This window comes from Hyperoodon ampullatus (genome assembly GCF_949752795.1).
Source record: "Hyperoodon ampullatus genome assembly, chromosome: 15".
Lineage (NCBI taxonomy): Eukaryota > Metazoa > Chordata > Mammalia > Artiodactyla > Ziphiidae > Hyperoodon > Hyperoodon ampullatus.
Genome location: NC_136928.1, coordinates 27,304,280 through 27,322,605, shown reverse-complemented (window position 1 = coordinate 27,322,605; position 18,326 = coordinate 27,304,280). Strand labels below are relative to the sequence as shown.

Here is an 18,326-nt window from a genome sequence, read left to right as displayed (position 1 = left end):
TTGGAAGAGGTTATTGGCAGTAACAAGGATTAGCATGGTGATGAGGAAGAGGAGTAGGTACTTGAAGAACCGATTAATGTAAGGGTCTAAGTGTGGGTACCATATTGAGAACTCCATAATGGGCCATGTAACAGATAATGCTATTGGTACAAATATTATTGAGAAGTAATCTATTTTGAAGCTAAGTGTTAATTTAAGGGTTTGGACAGTGATTCAATGTCAGTTTGAAATAATTATTTCTTGGCCTGTGTGGCAGAATATTATTGTTGGAACTAGGCTGGTAATAAAAGCATATGAGACAGTATTTTTTACATATGTTGGATATTGGTTGCTTTTGTAGAAATCCGTGTTAGTTATTATAATTGGGATGATTAGTATAAACAGTGTGACCAGAACAAAAGAGGAAAATAGGTTTATTACTTTTACTTGGAGTTGCACTAATTTTTGGGCTCCTAAGACCAATGGATAACTACTATCCTTTAAAAGCCTGAAAAAGCCATACTGTTAGGCATGGGAGCATGAATCAGCAGTTCTTGCAATACTTTCTCGGTAAATAAGAAGTCTCAGTCTTCTGTTACTAGATTCACAATCTAGTGTTTTTTTAAAACTATATTTACAATACAGGGGACCTAGGATGATTTTGGGATTTAGTGACAAGAGTAGGAGGGGTAGAATGTGGAGGGTTATAAGGGCATTTTCTCATGTGCAAGAGGGTGTAATATTATTAATATGGTGTGTGTATTTACTGAGTTGTGTTGGAATTAGTATACACATAGAATATAGGGCTGAACTATTTACAATAGCCAGGACATGGAAGCAACCTAAGTGTCCACAGACAGATGAATGGATAAAGAAGATGTGGCACATATATACAATGGAATATTACTCAGCCATAAAAAGAAATGAAATTGAGTTATTTGTAGTGAGGTGGATGGACCTAGAGTCTGTCATACAGAGTGAAGTAAGTCAGAAAGAGAAAAACAAATACTGTATGCTAACACATATATATGGAATCTAAAAAAAAAAAAAGGTCATAAAGAACCTAGGGGCAAGACAGGAATAAAGACGCAGACCTACTAGGGAATGGACTTGAGGACACGGAGAGGGGGAAGGGTAAGCTGGGACAAAGTGAGAGAGTGGCATGGACATATATACACTACCAAACGTAAAATAGCTAGCTAGTGGGAAGCAGCCGCATAGCACGGGGAGATCAGCTCGGTGCTTTGTGACCACCTAGAGGGGTGGGATAGGGAGGGTGGGAGGGAGGGAGACACAGAGGGAAGAGATATGGGAACATATGTATTTGTATAACTGATTCACTTTGTTATACAGCAGAAACTAACACAACATTGTAATGCAATTACACTCTAATAAATATGTTTAAAAAAAGAATATAGGGCTGTAATTACAATATCAGTTCCTATTAAGAAAATGGTAAAATTTGATCATGAGAAGGTTGATATAACTACAGACAGTTCTCTGATTAGATTAATAGTTGGGGGTAAGGCTAAGTTTGTCAGGTTTGCCAGTAGTCATCGAGTGGCTATTAGTGGGAGGAGAGTTTGTAGGTCTCGGGCTAAGATTATAGTTTGGCTATGGACTCGCTCGTAGTTTGAGTTTGCTAGGCAGAATAATATAGATGATGTGAGGCCATGGGCGATTATTAAAGCGGTGGCTCCTATGTACTTCAAGGAGTCTGGATGAGAATAGCTGCAATAACAAGTGCTATGTAGCTGACAGAAAAATATGCGATAAGTGATTTTAGGTCTGTCTGGCGTAGACAGATTGAACTGGTTATGATTATTCCTCATAAGGAAAGCATAAGAAAAGGGTATGCTACGAATTCTGTCGGGGGGGTTGAGTATCGCTGTAATTCGTAGTATGCTGTAGCCCCCGCATTTTAGTAATACGGCTGCAAGGACTATAGAGCCTGCAATAGGGGCTTCTACATGTGCTTTGGGTAGTCAAAGGTGGAGGCCATAGAAGGGTAATTTTACCATAAAGGCTATTATGCAGCTAGTCATATAAAGACGTTGGATCGGGAGTTGGGTAATGCTTGGGTTCAATATTGGAGTACTAGGAAATTCAGAGAGCCCGTGGTGTTTTGGATATATACTAATGCCACTAGCAGTGGAAGTGATCTGACTAGTGTATAGAATAGAAAATAGAGCCCTGAATTGAGGCGTTCTGTTTGGTTACCACACTGAGTGATGATGATGAGTGTAGGAACTAGTGTGGCCTCGAATATAATGTAAAACAGAATTACTTCTGTGGTGGTAAATGTTATGATTAAAAATGTTTGTAATGTGATTAGTATAGTGATGTATGTTTTTTTATCAGGTCAGCGATTCTTTGAGCAGGTGAGACTGACTGGATATTAATATCAGAGGTAGGGGTATATTGTCAAGAGCAGCAGTGGTGCAGATAGGGAGTCGGAAAAGCATATTAATGAGAAATTAAGGCTATTAAACTGGTTAAGAAGAAGCAGGCTTGTGAGGCTAATCAGCAGGCTATGGGTTGTAGCATTAATTCAAATTATATTATTTTTTGATAATCAAGTCAGGGGTATTAGTACAATCGTAGGGATAATAAATTTTAGCATTGGAGGAGATAAAGGTTTTGTACGTAGTCAGTGCCATATGTATTTGATACTCTTACTAGCAAGGATAATCTGAGTGTGGCTTCGCAGTCTGCGAACACCAATAGGATGATTGCTATTATGCTGGCTAAGGTGAAGTGTGAGTTTAGGATTATTAGGGTTGCCATGATGAACAGCGATAATATTATGCCTTCTAGACATAATAGTGGGGGCATTAAGTGGGATCGATATATTAGCAGTCCTACAAGGGACACTGTGAAAGCTATAATAATATTTGTGTACACTAAAGACACTTGGTAGTTATGAGTTTAGTCATAATCTAATGAGTCGAAATCATTTGTTTTGTTTGAAACTAAATACCATATTCAGTTCATTCTAGTCCCTTTTGAGTTCATTCATAGGCTAGGCTAATTGCCAGTAATGAGATTAGAAGTAGAGCTACCATGAGTATTGTTTTTAGACTATTTGTTTGAGTTGCCCAGGGGAGGGGCAGAGGAGAGCAATTTCATTTATTAACAATTTGTTAATAAATTGTTATATATATACATATATTAGGGGTGAGTCCTCAAGATTTCTTTGTCATCCGTAGGGGCCAATCAAAAAAGTTTGGAGACACTGGTTAGATAATGTGCAGGAAAAACTATCACAAATTCATAATGAAAATGGTTTGGGTTCTCTTTTGTAAATGGATAAATTAGAAACATTAGTTGTCTTGTCTTACATGAGTCATTACAAATTACAGTCCAGGAACTTCATGATCGGCATAAGAAAAAATATCTGACATCAAAAGGATAGTTAAGCGGGGAACATCCTTATACCCTGGATAAGTTTAGAAAAACTTATGGCCTGGGAAATGAGCGTGCATCTGGACAAAAGGCTCAACACTAGATGGCTAACTTCTTAAGACCCTTAGCCCAATCAGATATGCATTTAAAATCTATTTTGTTCTGTGCGTGAGGGGTTGGAGACTGAGTAAAATTGCAATGCAGATTCCGCTGTCAAATTTTGGAACTAATCAATATCAACAGACCAGTTAAAGAGGTATTCGATGATAAATGGCTCTCAACCACCAAGGGCTGCTTTTTGTTTGTTTGTTTCCCCCTCTATAAGCTCCAAACTTCAAAAGGTTTCCGCCTCCCAAAGACTGTGTTAAGTAAACACTAGCTCCTAGGAAGGCTAGAGACAGCCCCATGGCGTTGGTGTAAATATTTGCTGGTTCCCTTTTCATTAAATTTCTTTCCTTCCTTTCAATTCTATTTTCCTAATTATATTTTATGTACCATTTTAATGAGTTACCTCAAGGCCATTTTGGAAATAGGTGGAATTAAACAAATTTGACAAAAAGTGCTTTGAGCATAGCACTTACCCTTAAGAGCCAAATGAAGGGCCCTGGGGAAGTGAGTGCAGGATGCATTCAGGACAAGGAAAGATGGGAGAGGCCCAAAAGATTTCAAGTTCTAGTCTTTCAAAAGGATGGGCACAATTTAGATGAAACAGAGAAGAGGACGGAAGGAAACAAAGAGACTGTTGGAGGCCAAGGTGCAGAAAGAGGAGTAGCTGAGACGTGCTCAAGGGAAGAAGGAATTGGGCACTTCTTGAACACCTACTACGTGACAGATACTCCGCTGGGCCAGGCAACTTACTCATCTATTTCATTTCATTTCCAGGAAAATCAACAGCCTAAGAGGTTAGTATCTCTGTTTTACAGATGAAGAAATGAGGGCCCCGAAAGGTTAAAAGAATGGACCAAAAGGAACATATTTAGTAAGTGATAGAGTCAAGACTTAGACCCAGGATAGTCTGACCCCCAAGATGGGGTCTTTCCCTCTTTTCCCCTTTGGGCTTCTCTCAAAGGCCTGTTGGTATACAACTTGGAAGAGCAGAGGTGGCGTATAGAGGAACAGGAGTGGGAAGACTGAAGAGGCAGTAGTTGAGTTAGACTACGAAGAGTGCTGATTGCCCTTATAAGGATTTACAAAAAAATTTATATGCCATGGGGAGTGGTAACATTTCAGTAGCAATTTATTTATTTATTTATTTATTTATTTGCGGTACGCGGGCCTCTCACTGTTGTGGCCTCTCCCGTTGCAGAGCACAGGCTCCGGACGCGCAGGCTCAGCGGCCATGGCTCATGGGCCCAGCCGCTCCGCGGCATGTGGGATCTTCCCGGACCAGGGCACAAACCCGCGTCCCCTGCATCGGCAGGCGGACTCTCAACGACTGTGCCACGAGGGAAGCCCAGTAGCAATTTATTAGTGAGCTAAATGGACTTGAGGAGAAAATTTTCAGGCAGGAAGATCTGAGGTAATGAGGATCTAGACTAAGATGGCAGTAATAGGACGACAGAATGGCTACTGACTTTATCGGGCCCAAGTGAAGGACTGAGGGCTGGCTGAGGGTTGGAGGGGGACAGGGCAGACTAAATGGTGATCACAAAGCAGAGTTTTCAAAATCGGTATCCTCCAGGGACCAGGCAAGTACTACAAATGAATGAATCAAGCAGGTGCTTCCTATAACCATTCTTATTCCAAACAAAAGCAGACGAATCAATATGTCTCTGAGTTCTCACACCTGCCTTTTGCTTAAGCTATGGAGGAGGGAAATACACGCCCTGCTTTTCCCTTCATCTTTGCTCGCGGTGAGTTTTACAGGTAAGAGGGTCAGGCTGGCCAGGGGCCTGTGGCAGGTTTCAATGTGACTAAAGTCAGTTAAGGCTGAGAGAGACAGGGGAATCTTAGAAATTATCTAAACCCTAGAGAGCCTCTTCTCCACCTCCATTTCCAACCCCGTCCCCAACAACCATGAATGGCCTTCCTTTTTCTAACAGCATCTCCTTCTAAAACTGTCCTCATGTCAGAAACTGTCACAAAGTTACTTCTCAGAATTTTCCTCTGAAGGAGGAACAGTTTTTGCCTGAATTATGCCTGGCATTTTAAAAACACTCAGGATCCCCAACCTTTTTGGTTTGTTCTATGTTATCTGCCTCTTGGTTAGTAAACATACCTTTAGCCACCCTGCTTCCCTTTGCCAGCTTTAGATGCATTCCTTGGGCTTTTGAAGGGTTTTCACACTCTGCCAAAGTAAGAGACAGACGCCTAGCACTGTGGCCCTGGGTCTACCACTAGCAGACAGTCCTACTACTACGTAGGATTCCTCTAAAAATCACACTTACTGATGACCAACGACATTCATGTCCCTTCCAGCTCTAAGATTCTAAATCTAGATAATTCTTTATCAGGAAGTAAACAGCTACAGGACAGAGAGAGTAATTCTCATCACTTAGCAGGAACGAGCCTGCTAAAACGGCAAACTGTGAGGAATCGCAGAGAATAGGACTGTCCTTTCACCTTACAGAGGAGGAAACTGAGGTCCAGAAAGATTTCATGATCATACGCAAAGCTACTATGAATGGATGTGGGATTAGAACATAAGCCCTTGACTCCTAGTCCACTTTTCTTTCTACTGTGTGGTGCAATTTAACCAGCTGGTGAAGAACCAAAACCTATGAGAACAGAATGCAAGTCAGATGCCTAGAGAGAAGGAAACAGAGGCTTTTTTCTTTAAATTAAAAAAAATAAAGTAAAAAAGAATATAAAGTCCATCTTAGCCCTAGTGAACAAATGTTAACAATTTGTTAGCATTTAATTTACTTTAGATCCTCCCTTTGTTTTTAAGAAATAAAACATTATAAATAAAGGTGAAATCCCCCTCCCTTCTGCCTTCTTGGAGGAGACAGACCACTATTGTGATTTGGTTATGTGTCTCCTACATGTTTTTATGCTTTTACTAGAGAAATGGTAATGTTTTATGTTTTATTTTACATATATATTATAATATTGTACACAACATTCTGCAACTTGCTTTTTTCATTCAATATTATGTTTTCAAGATCTATTCACGTTGATCCATGTAAACCTAGTTCATTGATTTTGACGGCTAAACAGTATTCTCCACTGTATAAGTGTACTTAAATATACTACACTGTATTTATCAAATTCATTACATGATGAGAATTTGCACAATTGTGTTTCTGGCTGATAGGGAATCCCTGCCGTGGCTTGCCTGTACCCGGGGAATAGGCAGCATTCTAGGTGAGTATAGTGAGAAAGGAGTATCAGTTCATCCATACCACCATACATATCTGAAATGATGTAAAAATGTCAGGTCACGTAATGGCCCACTTAAATACCCCCTGAATCTGATACCACAGCAAGTGGCACAGAGGAAACTCAGTCCAGGCCAAGACTCTTAAAGAGATAACTAAAAGGATCTCCATCTCTCCTTGAGAAAAAACATGCAGAGGAATAAAGAAAGAAGCACGCCCACTCTGACTAGAATTAAGATAAACACAAAATATTTCTTCTCTGAATAGTAATGTCCGGAAGTTACATCCCTTTCTGAGCCTTTGGGAATGGATCAGGAAATTTCCACAGGATTTTCAAAGATATTTGAGGTTGACCTGGTATGGTAGAGAATGGCAAACTCTGCTTCCATAGCCATTATCCTCTATCTCCCTGAACTTGGAGCATCTGAATGCCCATTAGCTAGTGCTTGAGTTGGGTGGGAAGGAGAAATTAGGAGAAAAAAGAAGCCTCCTTGTGGGAGAGTTTGGTGTCATTCTCAGAGATCCTAGAATGGAAAAATTTCTTCTTTTATTTTTGCAAAGATAAACTCAGTCTTCTGATTCCTTGTATGGCCAGAGTAATAACGTCTTTAGTCCTTGATGGCATGGGAGCCTTTATCCAACACTAGATCTTTGTGTTTATCATCTCTGGGTTATAGTACGGCTTGTTGTGAGGTCTTAAACAAATCATTATGGTTTTTTGACTCAGTGACTCAATCATTGATGTGAATTTGTTAAAAAAAAACACCTTCTTCAATTTATTGCATAAAGGTATGAAAAGAGATATAGTATGTGAAACCACTTGAAAATTTCACACTGTTATAGTTTATAACACTCTTATCACAGGGTATCATTACTATTCAAAGACATTTTTAAAAAGCAACTAAACATTACCCTTCATGAACTTTAGAGCAACAACAACTGTCTGACTTCTGCTTCAATGTAACATTGGCCGGAGCCCCTGGCTTTCATTCAAGCTGCAACTCTCTTCTCCTGACCCCAGGGCCATCATGTCCATATTCTCTGTGAGCCAGGGGCAGATGGACATTCTCCAGATTAGCATTTGTCCATGTAGCTTGTTCCCTGGGAGCAGAGTTCCTTCAAGGGCCAGATCACAAGCAATGGTTTTTAGGAGGGGACCACCCACATTTTAAACACCCTGGGCAAGCTGTGGGAAAAACAATCTACTCTTTTACCTGAGATCTCTCCCATGTCTATAAGAAAATAACCTCAAAAGAGATACCACAGTGCACTGGCAAATCACCATCATCTTGTCACCCCTTAACCATTCCTCTCCATGGACTAACCTCTTTCCTGACTTGAAAGTGTCCTCTTTAACAGCTAAATTTTCTCAACACCTTCTCCTGTCCCCTTTGTGGATCTCAAAAACAAACACTTTACAACACTGGGCTGGGGGCAGAGGGAAGGGGGTTAGGAAGTCTTCAGAGTTATAAAGATGAGTGGTGTTGAGGCAAATCCAAGTCATTCTGCCTAGGAGCTATAGTTCAGAATTTTCACTGTTTCTCACTTCTATGGCCCCAGGGAAGATACCAGCCTCTCATTAAAGTGGAAATAATAATACCTACCTTGGTAAAGTACTCAGCATAGTGCCTGGCACATAGTAAATGCTCAGCAAATATTAGTTATGATGATGACAATGATGAAAGAAGGAGAAGACGAAAATGACAATGAAGCTGACCAACTCGTTTCTGCCCTCACAATGCCTTCATGCTGTTCTCTGATTTGGAATACCTCCCCTTTTCTCTTTGTCCTATCCAGATCCTTCCCTTTCTAAAGAGACCCTTAAGAAGGCTTCATCACAATATTTCATTTGGTAGTATCATAGCCCATCTTAAACTCCTAATTATTATTAGGTGCTCCAGGTATAATATCTCACCTGATAGTACCAAAGCCTATCTTAAACTCCTAATTATTATTACTATTATTTTTGTCTTGCTTCCTCAGGGAGGTTATAAGTTCCTTAAGGACAGGATCTTTCTCTCTGCTTCTACATGGCACAGGTCTGGGCCCATGATAGCTATGAAATACTCAGCATCAAGTGTAGTTAAAGAGGTTTCTATTTCCTGGTCACACAGTGGTACCAAGCACAGTACAAAGGGAATTTCACAGCTGAAGACTGTATCTTCTTGGCGGCTCAGGACCTCCTTACTACCTCATACTGCTAAAATGGTCCTATGTTGGCTGAAAGCTGGGAAAGCCCACATTCCCTAAATACTCCTCAAATGAGTAAGGGGTTCTAAAAGCTGGTTTGAGGTTTAACACTTGCCACAGACAATTCACTAATTATTAATTCCTGCTCTGGATACTGGAATACTGATTACACTCCCACATTCCAAGAGGGTACAGCAGAGGTATGTTCCTCAAGCACATTTGCACTGGCCCAGAGGCTCTGACTCCCAAGGAATTGGGCTTATGGCAAATGAGAGTTGGTCACAAATCATCAAGCAGCCACTGCTCTACCAAAAGCTGTTGATGCTCAGACTATGGCCCCCCATACTCCCCACATATACTGCCTCTGTAAGCTTCTGGAATTCTCTGGCCTGGAGACAGGTCTGCAAATGGGATGGAAACCAAATGGAGGGGAACTTCTGACAGGGTTCTATCCAGAAGCTGTCGTCAGCTTTCTCTGGATACCAGCAAAGTCCCCTCCTTCATCCTCCTACCTCTAGGGCCAGATCATAGGAACTCTCGCCTTTCAGCCTGTAAGCACCTTAGGGCTCATCCGTGTTTGTCTTCTTAGTGTTTAGCACTGTGTAGTGGGGCAGAAAAGAAGCTCAATAAATGCATGCTGACTGATAGTTGTCAGAAAGCATCACAAGAGGCCAGAGTGCTGGAGGCCCTGCATGCATCACTGCAAACACCTTGGTCTGCGGTCTTCTCCAGGGCCTCCCCTGGGCCCCTGGTGGTTCTCTGGGGGCACTGGACGCTGCCTCCACTAGGTGCTAGTGTCTGCTTTCTGTTTCTTCATGCTCTCCAAAAGGCAGAGAATGGGTGGAAAGACTCAGCTACAGGATATTAGACTGTTTACAGTTGGCCAGGCCAAGATTAGCGTGAGCACAACATATGCCAAGTTCATTGGAAGTTACATTTTCCCTTTGTTTACACATTAAACGGGAGAAGACCAGAAGAAAAAAAAAAGCAGGTGACCTCCTGTTAACCTCACCCGTCTGCAAGAGGCTGCTGCCCTCACCTCTGAATGAACTTTCAGATTATCTCAGACAAGATTCACCTTGCGCTGAACTTGTACGCCTGCTCTGAAGCCCCCAGTCACGTAGCTGTGATTAAACATTACAGAGTGGCCATAAATTTACAGAAGTATTATTGTGGCTTGCCTTCCTCTTTCTTCTTTGGGAGAGGAAGAGAGCTATGGGTTTAGGGTGGAGGGAGTTAAAAAAAGGGAAACTCATAGTCAAACAAACAGTTCCTTTTCACAGCTCTGAACAAAGGAGAAAACATTGCATAGGTGTCCCAGAAAGAAGGGTGAAGAAATTTGGCCATGTGAGAGAAATTAAAGCTCTAGAAGACTCAAAAGCCCCCAACTCAACAGATTAGATGAGTTGCTCTTGGTCCCATTTCCAGGCAATCTGCAAGTTTGCAGGTGAACACGAACCTGTTGTACCCTTGCTCTGGCTCATCGTGAAGGGTATCCCTGAAGTCATACTTCTGCCTGTGAGAGAGAGATGCTCTTCTTTAGGTTTGCTATAAAGTATGGGGCAACCTGACGGGGCAGCAGGCAGGAGAAAGAAGCCTGCAAGAAAACACTGCTTGTTTTGTTCTTTGAGCTGCTATGAGAGATGAGGATGCCCTAACATCTGGGATGTTTAAACGGCGACTGTACAAAGACTAGATCGTACTCTAAAGGAAACACTCCGTAGCTGTACCCGGGAGGCTGACCAGATGACCCAAGAACATTTGTTTCTATGATTCACTGTTTCAAGCTTAAAGTAAGAACAAAATGGATATTCCACTGAAGTAAAGTTTGGCCTCTAGGATTCCAAAGCCAAGATATGCTTGCAAAAGGCCTGTACTAACCATTAAACAATGAGACCTCTATAATCAGAAAAGGCCATGGAGTATTCTATTTGATCCAAAAGAATTGTAGAAAGTGGTCAGGAAGCCCAGACTGAGGCGATAGGCTCTGGCCAGCAAATTCACCTTTGGAAAGGAGTTGTTCTGTCTCTGGTTACCCTACAGCAGAGACAGGGGTGCTAAAGAGGCTCATTGTTTCTACGGTTGGCAAGGCCTTGACCATAAAAGCAGCAAAGCGCAGGGTCCATCACATGAGAAAAGCAGCTGATGGCTTAGCTCGACTTCTACTCTAGGCAAGATCTCTCTCTGCTTGTAAGAAGAATGAGGCCTTCGAAAATGCTTCGGCATTGCCTCTGACACACAGAGCTGAGTGGGGAAGTGAAATGGCCATGGAGCCAGGACAGTATTGGGGATATTTAAGTTTGGCATGGGAGCTCTGAAGTCATCATCTGTTCCCAGGGGGCAACTGGTGTCCAAAGCTTTAGGCTGGACTTGGAGAAGAAAGAAAATAGGCTCCTGCCTCTCAATTCAAGTTCTGTGTTTGGTGGTGAGTCCAGGAGTCTGAACATATGGAGGCTGGGACATGAGAATCACAGGAAAGTGGAGTGAGCAAGCAGCGGGCTGTACTGAAGCCGACAGTCTGAAATCAGGCAAACAGTTGCACAACACATAGATACCAGCCAAGGGCAATGAGACAGACTCAACAGGGCAGCTAGGAACTGAAAAGGCAAACCTGAGAGGAAGAAAGGCAAATAAATCTGTGCCAAGAGATAGAAAATATGAAATTAGACCATTGGGTGGAAACTGGGGGATGAGGGGGTGGGAAGCACAATGAAAGTTACGTTTGTTGAGAGCTGAAAGTGGGCCAGGCACTATATTAAATGCTTTTTGGGCACTGTCTCATTTAATGTTATTCTAAGAGGAAGATATTCTTACCATGCCCATTTTAAAGATAAGGAAATTGAGGCATAGAGCAATTAAGCAACTGCTCAAAAGCTCACTGCTAATAAAGAAGTCAGAATTTGAACCCAGGTTTATTTGATTCAATGCATCTTTAAATATGAGAGTAGACTCTTAGAACCAGGAAGGAAACATACAAAAGTTCATGCCGGTAAGATTGAGTAAAATGTCTGTCTTCCTCCTTTTCCTACCATCCTTTAAGATCCTGCTTAAGTCCTTATCTCCTTTAGGAAAGCTTGAATGCTGCTATCAGCTTCTTAGATTTATCCTTTCTCTGAACTCCACTTGTACGTATTGTTTATGGTGCACAGGAAACACTGTATCACATATTTTTCTATTCTTCCAACTGTTTGTCCCTCACAACTGAACAGTTGATTATGTCGGTAAACCAGATGTTGATATAGCGAGAAACCCAAACCTTAGGGAGATAAAATCTCCCAGAATAGAAAGTCAATTCTTTGCAGTCTGAGATCCACAATGCCTAATACAGCAAGGGACACACAGTGGGGCCTCAATACATTTGTGACTAAGCCCCCAGAAACCAACAAAAAACTCAATGTACAAAATGAGGAAACATTTTATAATGAAGAGAGTTGTTCGTCAGTGGAATGTGCTGGAGTGGAGGGTGTAAGGGATAAGTATGTGAGAGGAGAATGAGACCTACTTCTTTTGAGTACAATTTTTTCCCCAAATGATGTAGCTTTATTGTGTATTTCTTCATAAAAACAAAAAATGCTCTCTGCAAAAAAAAATGAAGAAAAACTTCTTTAACTCAAAAAAGCATACTGGAAAAACTATCATCCACAATCTCATCTCTCAGGGATAATAATTGTCAATGATGTGGTATCTAGCCTTAAAGACTTCTTTTCTCACCAAAATAGAGCAAATTATACGTACTTTCAAAAGCTGATTTATTTTACTAATACAGCACAGACATCTTTTACATGTAAGAGAACTTATATAGATGCATGTACTCATTTTAAAGACACCAAAGTATCTGTTTTTAATGGCCATACACCATACTAAGTTGAACAAATGCCTTGCTGGTAGCTATTTTGGGTTCCCCCCAATCCTTTCCTATATTACTCAATGCCTTGATGAAATAGTTGAATATACATCTTTGTGCATTTCTTCAATTGTTTCCTTAGGAAAAAACACAAGTTACAATATAGTACAGTGGTTAAAAGTGTTGACTCTGGATCTAGACAGCCTAACTTAGATTGCTAGCTCTTCCACTTACCAGCTTTGTGACCTTGGGCAAGTTATATAACTTCTCTATAATCCAGTTTCATTATCTATGTAACAGGGCTAATAATAACACATATCATAGCATTGCTGCGAGGACTGAAGGAGTTGATTCATGCAAAGCACTTAGAACAGTGCCTCTCACACAGTAAATGCATGACAAACGTTAGCCATAATGATGTTGATGATGATACTTGGTGATAATTTCCTGGGAGCAGAGTTCTCAGTCACAGCTTTTCATATCCATTGATAAACTGCCCTCTAGAATGGTGTATCAATTTACTCTCCCATTAACATATATCAGAGTGTTTTTGAATGGAAATACCTGAATAGAGCCTAGATGAATGAAAAGCTTTAGGGACCTCAATGATTCTTATCTACCATAAGATCCCATGCTTCCTTGCCCTAATTCCTAAATCATATAAATGTACTGAAAATCCAGAGAACCCATTGAAAATACCTGGAATATTTTGGAAGGAGAGTACTAACTTGCATTTATATAGTGCTTTGTAATTTGTAAAATATTTTCAAATATATTCTCATTTTGTAGTAAAAACAATACGTTTCCACAGTAATAAGTTATTGGCTATGAAAACTCATACTTTCCAACTGGGACAACTGAGGGATGATTAAGTTACAAAATAAAATGGATGCCAAGTCTCCTCTTAACTCAGTTTTCTAGATCTTAAGACCCAGTCCTGCATCTCATAATGCTATAGGCTCTGGGCGCCTGCACCCTTCACCTCACATCAAAAGCTCTCTAGGGTTCTCTTGCTTTTCACTGCCACTAATCAGGCATTCAGAATCGTCTTCTCTTTGGATCTTATCTTGCAACCACAGCTATTTCTCTCTATTCCATAGTCACTCATATATCAAAGGGACCCACAGGCAAGGAGTTAAAAAAGATACAACCTTGTTTCCTGAAGTAGCTTGAAATATTTTAGTTTACTTGGTTGTCTCTCCCTTCATCAAGGGTGAGCATTTACTAGAATTTAACAAGTGAAAGTTCCTTAGTTGCTTCTCTCCTGCTGCTTCCTGCTCCTCCCAAAGCCCTTCTTTCTTAATTTTTCAGGTTCAAAAGAAGCAAAGCTCAGCCTGGTGTCTTCAGGACCTCTCTAAATATCTCCACCTTAGCACCCTCTCCTGCTAATAGCTATATGTGTTTCAGCCAAAGACCCAATGCAGACTTAAGCTCATAGCAGAAAAGAACAAGTGGCTCGTTTAAAAACTGGGCTCTAGTTACATTTCTGATCATTACAGTATTTGCTGAAGTAAAGACTTAGGTCTACATTAGAGCATGAGTGCTATAACCTGTGTCTTGAGTGTTAAAATCAAGACAAGTGCACTGAAAATATAATTGTGAGCACCTGAATACAATGGCCATCATCAAGGCAATCCTTTCTTAAAATATATGGTATTTAATTTTGGTCTTCAGTGATAACGTATTTTATGACTGCTCTTCACATTCAAATATGATGCACCTCATGATGCTGTTATGCATAGATTATGCAGACTTACATTTTAAAAAACTACTGTAAACAGTAAAGCTTTCTTTTGGTGGGTATCTGGAGGTGCCATCTCTTTTGGGTCCTAAACTTTTGCTTGCTATCAGCCTCCTCCCTAATTCTCTTTGGTTGTCTACAGATATTATTTTTTAGGGATCTAGTTAATCACCCCTTGAATATTTTCTCTGCACTTACCATCATGTGAAATGCTATGAGGACTACAAAGGAAAAAGATGACACTACCTCTTCCCTCAAGGAGGCTACAATTTAATTGGGGATCCAGACCAACATATTTAAGTAATAAAAATACTATTTTTATGGATGGCATATTGTTAATTTTCCATTGATGCTAAATAAAATGAGCATATCGGTGTGCAGGAAGGTATGGATCACCACAGGTTTAGAAGAAAGAGCAGTGGACAATGACACTATTTGGTTCATACCACATACCCATTTCCTAGAACAGTGCCTGACCCATAGTAGGCACCCAATAAATATTTATAGAATGAATTCCCCTCTCTCCTGACCTGCCATCTATTTCAAAGCTAAGGGACCAGATGTTTCCCAGGACATCTACCTTCCCCGAAGGGCCCCTGAGTCATTACAATTTCCATAAGGTTGTGCAGTTTTCTGGCAGCCATCCCAGAGCGGGTATGCCTCACGTAGCAAGTCAGTGTATGCTGCTTCTCTGGGAACAGTGCCCATGGGAGCTTGGTTTGCACTTCTAATGAGACTGGGATTTTTGGTGGGTGGTGATACAGGTCTGCAGTGGTGAGGCTTGTTTCCTCAGCAAAGCATGCACACATCCCCATAGAAACCCTGTGGCTTGTACCCCTATCAGCCACTTGCTGACCGGGAGAGGGCATTCAGCCATGAAATCTTTGATATTATAGCTGAGTTACAAGAGAGCAACACTAGTTTACAAGGGCTTTTTCTCAAAGTGTTTTCACTGGGCACTTATTTGAGGGTGCTGATTAAAAAGAGAGCAGCAGGGCTTCCCTGGTGGCGCAGTGGTTAAGAGTCCACCTGCCGATGCAGGGGACAGGAGTTCGTGCCCCGGTCCGGGAAGATCCCACATGCCGCAGAGCGGCTGGGCCCGTAAGCCATGGCCGCTGAGCCTGCGCGTCTGGAGCCTGTGCTCTGCAACGGGAGAGGCCACAACAGTGAGAAGCCCGCGTACCGCAAAAAAAAAAAAATAAATAAATAAATAAAAATTAAAAAAAAAAAAAAAAAAAGAGAGCAGCAGGCTGAGTCAAAGTGTCTCTGTAGAAGGCAAATACACCACCTCTCACCCTCCCGAGGCAGCCACAGTATCCTCTTGCCAGAGCTGATCCAGGAAAGGGTTAGCAGTTTTACTCTCCTCCCTCTCTACCTGAAATGTGTCCTGTCTGCACCAAATGCCCGGGCTCCTGCGACCTCTAAGACTCAGTCCTCTGTGGACCAGTTTACATGCCCCCCTTGCAGAGATTCAGTTACAGATGTACTGACAGGTGATGCTGGGAAAAGTCATAATATTTCTGGACTCAATTTCCCCATCTGTAAAATGAAGTTTGGGGGCTAACTGATTTCTAAGGGCCCTTTAAAGATGCCGTATTCACCAATGAGAGATTGAGGTGGGAAAGTGAGCCTTCCTCTTCTGCTAAAGCTGTACTGCCAGGGAAAGTAAAGCCTTTAGAGAAGTCAGGTACAAGGTCAGGACTAAGGTTGGCAGAGTTATTTCCACACATGCATTCATTTTCTCATCTACTCGTTAATGAAGACCTATAACGAATGCCTACCATATGCCCCAAAGAGTGCAAAGCCATAACAGAAACGAAAACCTGGTCGCTGCTTAAGACGGAACATTACACCACACCCACCATAGGGCAGGTTTTATGGAGATTTGAATGAGGCATCATGCATCGTAAGGTTACTAGAAGGTCATGTGCAGACTTATGGATGATTTTTAATTACCCAACTCCCCACTTCTCACCGTAAATTTATTATGTGGTCAGGTAGCATAATCAGGGATTACTATGAAACCAGTGTGATTTTGGATAAAAGTATTTTTTGTTTTGTTAACCTCAGAGGCTGTGTGAAGGATTTAGGAGGTTGCATATCAGTTTGGTTGACCTGTTCCTTTGGTTTGGCTTTCTCTGCCATCCAGTGTTACCTTAAACTGTTTAAAGTTTTATCTCAGTGATTCTCAATGGTGGGCTTTTCCCAAACCACAAAGCCCTTCATTGCCCTAATGAGTCTCTACCACTGATAGGAGTGTGTGGAATCCCTTAGATGTGTTGAGGTGGAAAAAATTAAAAAGGCTCCATTGCTTTGGAATATGTTTCTCCCTTTGGCCCAAGAATGCTGAGTCAAATGGGTGCTGTTTCAAAGGTAGTTGTCTGGCCTAGGTTGGTGCCCCTCTTTGTAGAAAGGTGGCATTTTTGCCCGCCGGGGGACCTGAAGCATGTCTAGATGTAGGAAGCAGAAACTGTTTCAAAGGGTGTAATGGGGTGGATGTATCAGCTACCAACATAGCTTTTTATCTTTGTCTGATTCAGCTCTTAGTCCTCTCCATAGTTCCAGTTTCTTGGGGCAGGTCAGGCCGTTTTGTGGCTTGTTGTAGAGATTTGCTTTAATTACTAACATATCATAGAGATAAACCCAATTTCTAACACACACAGGAATAGAATAGCCCTAGAAAATAATAGCCCTATAAAAGAGGACTTGGAGTTGCTGGTCCTGAGAAGGGATAAAAGAATAGGGTAATAAAATAATTAAATGTCAGTATCAAGCATATTAACTGAACTGAAAATCCCTGTGTGGATAATAAAACACCTTTAACTTAATAATAATAAAAATGCATTTGACTTAAATAATGGGGAAAATGAACCAAGAATTTGCATCTAGTTTCCTTCCAAGTTTTTCCCCCACAACTTCTAATCTTACTTAAGCAGAGTTCAAGCCTATTGGATAATCAGCCTTTCAGGGACGTATGAAGGGATAATGACTCCTATATTCTCCATTTCCAGTAAAAAGCGAACAAAAAAGCACGAATGCCAATTGCAGTACACAATGCTTTGGTTACATACAAAACAGTTCTTGCCAGAGCAGAATCTGAGGCACTGGAAGGAGAGCGTTAGGTGGTGTAGTAGGTTGCGTTTCAAAAGATGGTTGCAACAATATCTCCCATGCCATGTGCTCTTTTGCATAGTAACCTTTCCACTCCCACATGAAGTGGAGTCTATTCTTCTCCCTTTGAATACGGGTTAGCCCTAGGACTTGTTTACACCAAAAGACTACCATAAGTGATGCTATATATGTACCTTCTGTAGTTGGGCCTTAAGAGATCATAGCTTCCCCTTCACCACTTGGAATACTCATTCTTGGAATCCAGTTGCCATGTAAAGGTTAAGCGATCCATGTGAAGAAGTAGAGAGACATCCTAGCCTCCTAGCCAGCTCTCCCAAGGTGCCACACTTGTGAGTGAAGCCATCCCGGTACTCCAACCCCAGCTGCCATCTGACTGCAACCTCATGAAAGACACTAGCTAATACCATGTAAAGCAGAAGAACTGCCCAGCTGAGCCCTGGCCAAATCTTTGACCTACAGAATGGTGAACAAATAAAATGATTGTTTACTAAAGTCACTAAATTTGGGGTAGCTGGTTAACATTGGCAAAAGATAATCAAAACAGGTGGAAATCTCCCTCCTAGATAAATTCTAGGAACAGGTTAGATAGTCACAGTTTTGGGAACTCAGTCAGAGAGAGTTTGAAGTCTCAAATTCACCCTTCTGGTTTTAACAATCCACTGAACATGGGGAAAAAGGAGGAATGAACTCCCTTAGAGTCTCTATAGTAAGTCTT

General features: G+C 41.4%; 1 protein-coding gene across 2 annotated transcripts in view; it reads right to left on the bottom strand.

Moving 5' to 3' along the window:
* Window positions 1-18,326, bottom strand: part of EXOC6B (exocyst complex component 6B) — a gene marked incomplete at its 3' end in the record, with an annotated part of 718,627 nt that overhangs the window by 26,939 nt on the left and 673,362 nt on the right. The window lies entirely within an intron of this gene.